The 11256-nt window shown below is 41.3% G+C and overlaps 1 pseudogene; it reads left to right on the forward strand.

The window, feature by feature from the left end:
* Positions 1-8108: 8108 nt before the first annotated feature.
* Positions 8109-9743, forward strand: LOC127327631 (phospholipase A1-II 7-like; annotated as a pseudogene).
* The last annotated feature ends 1513 nt before the right edge of the window (positions 9744-11256 follow it).

Raw genomic sequence — 11256 nt, forward strand, 5'->3', positions numbered from 1 at the left:
ATATCCCTCTCATGCAACCCTGCAACCACAAAGCAAGAAGTCTCTTGTGTCCCCAACACACCTAATAGGTGCACTAGTTCGGCGAAGAGATAGTGAAATACAGGTGGTATTAATAAGCAGTAGCAACGGCACCAGAAAAGTGCTTTGCCCAGGACAGTAAACAAGCAGTAGTAACGCAGCAGTAGTAAGGCAGTAAAACAGTAAACAAGCAGCGATAGCAGTATTTAGGAACAAGGCCTAGGGATTACACTTTCACTAGTGGACACTCTCAACATTGATCACATAACAGAATAGATAAATGCATACTCTACACTTTTGTTGGATGATGAACACATTGCGTAGGATTACACGAACCCTCAATGCCGGAGTTAACAAGCTCCACAATAATGCTCATATTTTAGTAACCTTTAGTGTAAGATAGATCAAAAGACTAAACCAAGTACTAGCATAGCATGCACACCGTAACCTTCATGCATATGTAGGAGGAATAGATCACATCAATATTATCATAGCAATAGTTAACTTCGCAATCTACAAGAGATCATGATCATAGCATAAACCAAGTACTAACACGATGCACACACTGTTACCTTTGCACATGTGCAGGAGGAATAGAACTACTTTAATAACTTTGCTAGAGTAGCACATAGAATAGTGGTGATACAAAACTCATATAAATCTCAATCATGTAAAGCAGCTCATGAGATTATTGTATTGAGGTACATGGGAGAGAGATGAACCACATAGCTACAGCGGAGCCCTCAGCCTCGGGGGTGGATTACTCCCTCCTCATCATGGAGGCAGCGATGGCGGTGAAGATGGCGGTGAAGACGGCGGTGGAGATGGCTCCGGGGGCAATTCCCCGTCCCGGCAGGGTGCCGGAGCAGAGAGTTCTGTCCCCCGAATTGGAGTTCCGTCAAAAGTTATCGAAGTTTTAGGTCACGACGGCTTAAATAGGCGAAGAATCGGAGTCGGAGGGTCGAAGGGGTGGCCACACCATATGGCGGCGCGGCCAGGGCCTGGGCCGCGCCGGCCTATGGTCTGGGGGCCCAGTGCCCCCCCTCTGGTCCTTCCCGGGTGTTCTGGATGCTTCCGGTGAAAATAGGAACCTGGGTCTTCGTTTCGTCCAATTCCGAGAATATTTCGTTACTAGGATTTCTGAAACCAAAAACAGCAGAAAACAGGAACTGGCACTTCGGCATCTTGTTAATAGGTTAGTTCCAGAAAATGCACGAATATGACATAAAGTGTGCATAAAACATGTAGGTATCATCAATAATATGGCATGGAACATAAGAAATTATCGATACGTCGGAGATGTATCAACCAGCGATGGTACTTGTGTTTTTTTTGCAAGCAAGACTTGGAGTCCCTTCTCTCGGACCATCCCTCTCTCGCTCCTTCTTAGGTGGACATCCTTCTTGAGTAGCAGTGGCGGGTACCCGACACTCTGGCCGGACAGGCTGCACCTCAAGTGTGTTGCTTATTCTTCTCGTTGCATAGGTCGATTTGAATCCAGCGGAACAATACGATTTTCAAGCACAAGACAAGGTCGGAAGCACTTCTTCTTGATGCCATCGTCAAGGACGCAGATAGGTGGAAATTAGTGGGCTAACTTCCTTTGTAATCTTGAGGGCTTTGGCCTCGTCTATCTCAAGAGTGGATCTTTGTATTCTGTTCTTCGCATATCTATAAAAAGGATGTTCCTGAAGTAAATGTTATTGTAAAAGTAAAAAAACATCAATTGTACCTTATAACTAATCAATGTTGAACTGTCATTGTCCTCATGTTGCAACTGTATTCCTTTCGGGAGTTTTGCGTGTAAGATAATCAAAATGGTGGTTTTGGTTCCCGGTAAAACTGTGCAAGAGATGGTCACTTATTTTCTGATTCTTCCTTTTGATGATGTTACCCGGGAGTAGTGTGGGTTTTTTTCTCGGTTGAAAGAAATTACAGGCAGGCACCGATATTTACGGTTCTCGAAAAATACATACTGAAATATCGGTTGTGAATTGTCAAACAAATTAATAAATTTGTCCACAATAATCTATAAAAAAGAGAAAATTATGTAAATACAGGTGAATTTTTGTTCGTATCTGTTTCTAGATTCGTAGGGATGTAGGTTGATCCTTTCCTTATTTCTAGCAGCTGACCAAATCGGTGGAAGGGGGTTTTTATAAAATAAACACAGCTTTCCTCTTACAATCTGAAACAAATGGGGAAAAACAATAGGCACTATATATAGGAACGGGGGGAGTATATAATGGTAGGAGATCACTGCGCTATCTAGCTGAGCAGTCCGATCCAAATTATTCATGGTTGGTAGCTAGGCGAGCTTGATATTGCCAGAGCAGCCATGTTACACGAAACGTACGGTAGCAGGAAAGCGCATTGCAGCCGTGTTACACGGTTTCGATTTTGACGCTACAATTCACGTGACAGGCTCACAATTGATGGAATGGTCGCGCGCTGGCTCGTGCGCGGCCGCGCGGGCACGTCCGTAAGTAGGTAAAAAATACGTCATCATCAGTATTTACGTACGTACGGACGAACTGTATGGGCCTCAAGATGTAAATCGATCAACCGAGACAAGTCTTTGACATGCATGTCTCCCTCTCTCCATTCACAAATAAATGTATTCTTTAGGTTTCTGTCAAAAAATTAAGTTTGAGCAACTCTATATATAATAATGGTACAGTAGCAATTATGAAACTGGTAAGTATATTCTAACATGCATCTAGTGATATTAGTTTGGTGTCATAAGCATCGCTGCAGCTTTCTACAGAATTGATCAAACTTAAAAATATTCGATTTAAAACAATAGCTAGATGTACACTTATTTGTGGATGAGCATGGAACCGAAAGGCTAGCATAAGAGCAGCGGTTCTTTCGAATGCATACTCCCTCCGTATTCTTTTACATTCTAAATATGTTTTTCAAAATTTTATTATTCCCTTTGCTCACTAAATCACTAATGGAAGGTGTTTTAGCTTTTTTGTAAAGACATACTTTTAGACGTGTTTTAATATTTAGGTTTACTTATTTTGATTCTTATCCTAGTTTACTTTGAAATATTTAAAAGGTCTAACATTAAGAAACTGGGGACTATTTTTCACCTTGGTTCCTACGCTCCAGACAACGTACTCCCTCCATTTTCTTTTAGTCTACATTCTAAGAAAAATTAGACAAATTAGTAGTGCATTTATTAGTACTACTTAAATTGGTAAACAACCAATCTAAAGTACATTGAAAATAGTGACATCCAATAGATAAAGAAGGACCATTTCGTTTTCCGTATTCTTGTTGACTAAAAGCTAAAATGTTGAGTATTTTAGAATAAATTTTAGGTTTAGAATGCAGAATATTTCAGAAAGGAGAGAGTAAGCTTCATGCATGGGTGCGTTAGATCAAGGTAGGCCCATAGGGCAGGGCAAATGGAAATGGGCGTGATATCAGATTTATTTGCGTTCCTATATTAGTTATCTGCTATTGACGATCAAGGGTATATGATTATAGAAAATATGGATCAAGCTGAAAGCCTATATCATGCCTCTAATCTAGCTCCTCTTACCTAATTTTTTTTTAAATATTTTTACTAGATGCCGTGATTTCTCTCTGGCCTTCCGAAATGCGCAGAACAACACCAACACTTATGTGCCTTTCTATGGTTGTAAGTATTCACTAGTGGAGAATAACGACGTAACCACATAACTATGCCATCCGCAAGTAGCCCTCCTTTGATTTCCAACGGGTCTAGTTCGCCCCATCATTATATCACATTCTCTTATTAAATGAATGCCAAATATGTCTACTCTTATACTCAATTTTTTCACATGAATCACTTACTCCCATAATTTTGTTCCGCTAGAAATAAATAACATACTATATAATTCGCTCGACCAATAGAAATAAGTAGTTTTTTAAAGCTTTATCGAGATCCCAAACACTATCGATCTATTTGTATAGATTATTTGCGTTGCCATTACATTATAGTAATAGTTCTCTTACAGAGTACTAATATTCTTTTGTACCGGCGGATCTTGACGCACATTGTTGAGGGGCCAAGGAACATTAGTCATGCTTAAACCTTGATTAATCTTTACAATTTTACCATAAACATTACATATATTGTGAAGAATTTTTTTTATAATATTTACTGGTGTTGTGTCGCCCTAGGGCTCCCAAAATCAGTGGAGCGGACCTACGTTACATGAGCCATCTGAAATATTTGAAAGTTTCAATAAGTAATCGAGTAGATTTTTAGATTCAATGTTACACTACAAGAAATACTCAGCACTGAAAAGACAGATTCTACTATTGTAGAAGTCAATGAAAATAGTTTATTTTTTTCGACACAAAGAAGATATAGAATGGGTTTATTTCTGAAATAAAATTAGACAAGCTTTATAAATTTAAATTTAATATCAAAAAAAAGAGGTGGTCATTTCTAATATTTGAACGAGAAATAAATGTATATAGCTTTGGAGTTTCCCGTAGCGATATGGAGCCCAGGCTCCTGGGCACCTAACATTTAAAAATATATAGAACATTTGAAAGTTACAATAAATAACATAGAAGATAGAAACGGGTTTATTTTTGAAAATCCTAAGATGCAACACACATCCATATGAAATTGAAGAAGCTTTAGAAATGCAATTTTAGTATCAAAAAATGGAAATGATGATTTTTAATATTTGAACGAGAAACATATGCATATAGAGTTGGAGTTTCCACCTAATGGGCATATTTTCGATAAAGGGTGTTTTATTACTCAAGTTTAAACAATACACCCGGCCTCTGCATAACTGGGATGCACACGGCCGTTCAAGTTCGCACCCAGTGATAAAACAAAAGTACAAAAAGATAGGATCTGAAACGAAACAAAACCCTAGGCGTTTGGAGGTAGGATTCTTCGATTATGCAGCCACCCATATTGGGTAATAAAATCCTTGGCCATTTCCCCCAACCGTGTAGACACCTCTGTAAAGAGGTCGTGGTCCTCCAAGCGCTGAAGCGACGACCATAAACGGAGCAAAGTTGTAGACCTGTAGATGACCTGCATAAGTGACGAATTTTTATTATAAAAAATCTTTTCATTTCTACATAGCCAAAACGACCATATAATGACAATCACTCCCAGATAACATGCTCGGCATATGGAGCCCAAGCTCCAGATAACCCGACATTAAAAAAAAAATGAGTAGTTAAATATTTCAGAAATAATGTGTTTATTTTTTCGATAACGGATGCTTTATTACTTAGAAAAGCAATTACACCCAGCCTCTGCATAACCATGATGCACACAGCCGTTTATATGTCTCGAGTCGAAATTCTGAAAACAAAAAAACTTGGCGAAATACATATCGGAACGATGAATCATAAGACGCCTAAGGTGTGGGTGGGGGTTCAATCCGTAGATTATGTTGCCACCCATGTAGGGAAAAAGTATCCCTAGCCGCAGCCTCCAACCATGTACAGACCTCCGTAAAGGTCTCGGTTCTCCACTCGCTGCAGAGGTAACCACAAACGAAGAAATAATGTGTTTGTACACTCATACATACATCGATGACGATTTCTGGGAACACGTGAAAAGATGTTGATGGTTGTTTTTGTATAGCACTAGCATAGAACATTTCCAGGAACATTTTATTTTACGCCTTAAGCATATATAGAAACCGAGGGTGTAGGTAGGTATATGCATCATCATCAACCTGTACGAATGGATGTAATGGTGTACTCTATTTGGGTCCCAAGATGTAGATGGATCGATGGAGACAAAACATAGATATGATGCACGCGGCAGGCCACGTCAATTGCAGTGAGTAGTGAACGCACGTGCAGTGGATATTCTTGCCATCGCTTGTGAGATTGGGAGCATGCTGGATTGCTGGGTATTTTGGGCACTTTTCATCTCACTGCTGGGTATTTTGGGCACTTTTCATCTCACTTGCTATGGAGAGTCATCGTCACCTTGATGTATATGCGCGGTCGCTGCTGGTAATTGAGGTGAGCACTCGGGTCCAGCGGATGTACTGTCTCGTCGTGTAACACGAAGGTACGTACAGCGCGTACAGGACCACATTTGAAATTGTCTAGTATTAGGTGCGAACCAACAGGACGCGCAACGCCCAACAAGAACATCGACCGATCGAGGGCAAAAGCTAGTCGGGAGCATACACACTCAAGGATTGATGCAAGGTTTTTCTTAGACCTCGATCAACTTTATCAGTCGTCAGAATAATCTACCAAAGAAAAAGAATTCGTAGATTGTTTCTCATCATAATTACATGCTCCGGTTACAAGGATGTGCTCATTGAGGAGATATACAGTAGAATACAGCCCAAATGCAACATGCAGAAGCCTATATGTGACATAATATTGGTTAATTACGTCCTCTGGGTTTTAATTACGGATTCAATTGTTGTGGAAGTCAATGAAATAAGTTTATCTTTTGACGCAAATAATGTAGAAATGGGTTTATTTTTGAAAATCGTAGATGCAAGACTCTTCGATATGCAATTGGTGAAGCTTTTGTAATGCAATTTTAGTATCAAAAAACAGAGATGGTGATTTCTAATATTTGAACCGACAACATATATATATAGAGTTGGAGGGTGCTTTTGGTTCCCTGGCATAAATTGGTTATAGTGTAGCTTGGTTAGGGTAGGCGTTTGGTACGAGAAAAAACAACCAGCTTTACAGAATCAGATAGCCTCATTGGGCCAGAATAGCCTCGGTCGTAAGGGAGAGCAATTTGGCTTGCCTTTGATAGAAAACACGTCTAGCGAAAAAACTAGGCACCAAAGTAGTGAATCGTCCGAGCAAGATGAAATCAGTCCTGAAGGATTTTTTTGGTTAAGGCCACTAAGTAGAATGTAATTAATGGAATGGTTCCACACTTGACATTCATTCTCATGTTCGGTTGGGAGAAAGGAATGAAATGGAGTGGTGCAAAAAAGAGAATATTCCCACTAGATGTGGAATGGAGTGGTTCCACCGAATCAGTGGAATATGCATGTTCTCTCTCACCCCATCTCTATCGTCTATGGCAAGGTGTGGCTACAGGGCAAAGGCGGCGGCAAAAAGAAAAAAAAAGGAGGCGGTGACGAAAAGAAAAAAAAAAGGAGGCAGCACCAGAAGAAGATAGAGAAGAGTCGGGGTCTCGTTTTTTCTTTTAACACCAATTTGTCTTGTCTGATTGGTTCTTCTTGAGGATAAGATTGGAATTTGCATTTTCTTTTGGAAAATTTCCGTGATTGTCATTTGGAATTGCTTCCACCAGAAGTAGACGATAAGTACCGTACTACCGTAGATGTAAGAATTTCGTATATGGCAAATTTAGGTAGTAAGTAATGGAACTGTAGTGCTGAAATTGTGAATATTAAATTTCAATTAGGTGCTAATAATTATTCTAGAGGTTAGCTGAACTAAATCTACTCGATCCCATCTCTCAGACCAAACGCCGGATGGAACCATTCCATTCCATATTTTCAGCAACAAATGAACAAACGAATGGAATCAGCCCATTCATTACATTTTTTCCGAGGTGGATGGAACCATTACATTACATTATATTTCACTTGGTTCCTAAACCAAACACACCCTAACAAATCAATCTATATTTTCTGCACTTCGACCTCTTTCTCTATATCTCCATTTTTTCTCATCCCCTAACAATATCCTCTCAAACGAGTAGATTTAAACATTTAAAAAAAACAGAATGGAAGTTAAATATTTCAGAAAAATTTAAATTTCTACACTGATACATATATAGTTGTAGAACATTTTTCTGTACTTTTGGCTACACAAAAATAACTAATACTCTAACTAGGCATTATTTTTGTATTTTTCGTCTTCACATTTGTCGCTAATGTGTTGATCACGTATGAAAATATGATTCTATATGTAGTTGCATTTTTTCTTCAGAATTGTTTTAGACGAAACACTGGAGTTTTCTGAATTTAAAAACTTTGGGTTCACTAACACAAACACAACCAATTACACTTGGGATGCAGGCAACACTAACACAACCAACACTTAAATGTCATTTGTTGGTCCTGTCGTTTCCCTATAAATAGATTCCCATGTCTAGTAGAGAAACAAGGCGACACTTGGGACACATATATAGCTAGCTACGGCACCATTTCTAGAGTTGCAATAGTCGATCGGAGGAGAATGGCACCCACCGGGAACGCTCCCGTGTCGTCGCCGAAGCTTGGAGCAGGAAGCATCCCCGTTCCATGGGAAGAGCTCCAGGGCTCCTGCTCGTGGGAAGGGCTCCTGGACCCGCTCGACGCCGACCTCCGTGCCTCCCTCATCGCCTACGGCGAGCTCGCTGAGGCCGCGTACGACGGGTTCGACGCCGACGAGAAGTCGCCGCACGCCGGCTCGTGCATGTACACCCAGGCCGGCCTGCTCGCCGCCTCCGGCGTGTCCCACCCCGAGTACTACACCGTCACCAAGTTCCTGCAAGCGACCTCGGAACCGCGTGGGCAGTCGCCGGAGTCGGAGTCGACGGCGATAGGCAAGGCCTTGTTCGTGCAGCAGCCGGAGAAGCCAGGGCGGACCAACTGGATCGGGTACGTGGCGGTGGCGACGGACGACGGTGTGAAGGCTCTGGGGCGGCGCGACATCGTCGTGGCCTGGCGCGGCACCGTGAACATCCTGGAGTATCCCAAAGACGTGGAGTTCCAGTACAAGTCCGCCGCGCAGGTGCTGGCCGGCGATTTCCCCGACGCAAAGGTCCGCTCTGGCATCCTTGACGTGTACACCACGAACAACCCAGTTGAGAACCATATAATGCCCATGATCGTAAGGAACAGCGCCAGAGATCAGGTGAAACTTCGTTCGAGCCTTACTCACTCTTAATTACGAGCAACTTCACACTCTTCGTCGTTATAATTAAGCGCTCACGCTTGCATGCATGTACAATTAAGGTGCTGGCGGAAGTAAGGAAACAAGTGGAGGCGTACAAGGAAGAGAAGACCAGCATCACCGTCACCGGCCACAGCCTCGGCGCCTCGCTCGCCACCCTCAACGCCGTCGACATAGTGGCCAACGGCTATAACGTCCCCGGCTCCAGACCGGAGCAGACGCCATGCCCGGTGACGGCGATTCTGTTCGCGAGCCCTCACGTCGGGGACGACAACTTCAAGAGTCCGCCTTCGCCTCCTTCCCTGCTCTCCGTGCCCTCCACGTGAGGAACGCCGGCGACAAGGTGCCGCCGGCAGACGAAAACATGGACGTGGCGACCGCGGTTCTGCACATCAACATGGACAGGTCGCCCTACCTCAACCTGCGCCTGAACGATGACGTCACGCGCCACAACCTCGAGTGTTACTTGCATGGACTTGCTGGGGACCAAGGTGATGCCAAGGACTTCGAGATGGTGGTGGACCGGGATGTTGCGTTGGTGAACAAGAGTGCCGACGCGCTCAAAGACGACTACCCGGTGCCGGCAAACTGGTGGGCCATTAATCACAAGCACAAGGTCAAGGGCGTCGTTGGCCGCTGGACCTTCGACAACATCAATGATTTATAATTGTGTGGTTAAGTTACTACATGCACCCTCTGCCATGGATAAGGCTTATAAATAATATCGGTGCTCTGCTTTATGTTTTCGTAGCAATAATCATTTAAAGGTTCCCGTTGTTTGTGGACTTGTAAAATTCTTGGTTTGATATGATAAATTGTGTAACAAGATTTATTTTAATTATCAGGCAGGCGATGTTATCGGATTTCAATTACAACTCAAGCTACTACTCATTTTTAGTACGAATCACGAAGCAATATGTACATTATTTACCTTGTCACTCATGAATACCATGAATCACGAAGCAATTTAGCGGTATGTAGCACTTTTCGCAGTTGCATCCCATATGTAATTAGTAAAACTTACGTGTAACACCATATAAAACTAGGAAAAACTCGATTGCAAGTTGAAACTTATATTATAACCATATGGCAAGCGGTAATCATCATTTAATCAACGCCCTATGAACCAGATGTGGAATTCTTTATTATCCTAATGCTACATCTGATCCCAAGATGTGGAGTACTCCCTCCGTCTCAGTTTAACGCACGCAGTTTAAGACAAACTTTGACCATTGATTTGATCAATAAAATATAAATTTTATGTCTACAAAATTTATATCATTAGATTCGTATGAAAAATCTTTCCAATGCTATAATTTTTGTGACACATATTTCATATTTTATTAACCAAAATAATGGTCAAAGCAATTTCTTAAACTACGTGCGCGCCTGTTAAACCGGAGGGAGTATGTTTTTTCTTTTCAAAAATCAAAACCTCGGGCCTGTCATGCATGTCTTCAGTGTTGTGGACTTTTGGGATGAACTTTTTCCAGTTCTTCGATGTACCATTGTAGTGGAGTACTATGCGAAAAGTGTCTTTGGCTTTTGGGCACCAGTGTTCCTGCTGTTTAAAAAAATACATATTTATTTCGAAAAAATCTAAAAATAAATCTGAAAACAGTAAATAACGTAACCTACAAGCATGTAAAATTTTAATATGAAATTCTTTTAGGCCACACAAAAAGGACAAAATCTGTTGAGATTTGGAGATTTAAAATATACATACCTAGATCCACATGTTTGTCATTTTTGTGTAGCCCAAAATATTTTATATTTGAAATTGAAATTTTGCACGTTTATGGGATAATTCATTGGCTACACCATGATTTTTTTCTAACTTTTTTGAAACATATACGTGTGATATTTTATTTTTTCAAACAGCAGGCTGGTGTCCAAGAGCCAAAAAATCTATGTCTAGTACTATGTTCTTTGTACCATTGTTCTCACATACTACTAGCTATTATGTACTCTAGTTGACATATGATTTTAAATGTCTAGTGCATGAGAAAGCTTTCCCGGTACTTGCTGAGTAAGAATAGTCATAGTAGTGAGTAACATAGAGTAGTAGCATACACTTAATACTCTATCTTACCACCTCTATAGTGGGTACTAACACATGCAAGATTATATTTATTAGGTTGTAGACGCATATCTTGTCTTGGGAACTATTCGACTTGAATCTACGCATGGTTGCAAGCATCCGTCCCTAGACTCGGGGCTACTCTATCGGGAACGCTGGATGCGCACCTGATAAAAACAAATGCATTCGAAGAATAACGGACACGAAGGTTCCAGAAGATCCAAGATCGAGCCCAGGGACTTGATCCTAAGTAGAGTAACTTTGTTTTACCATCGGTAGTTAACCAGCATCGATTTATCGAC

The sequence above is a fragment of the Lolium perenne genome, chromosome 1 (genome assembly GCF_019359855.2).
Source record: "Lolium perenne isolate Kyuss_39 chromosome 1, Kyuss_2.0, whole genome shotgun sequence".
NCBI lineage: Eukaryota > Viridiplantae > Streptophyta > Magnoliopsida > Poales > Poaceae > Lolium > Lolium perenne.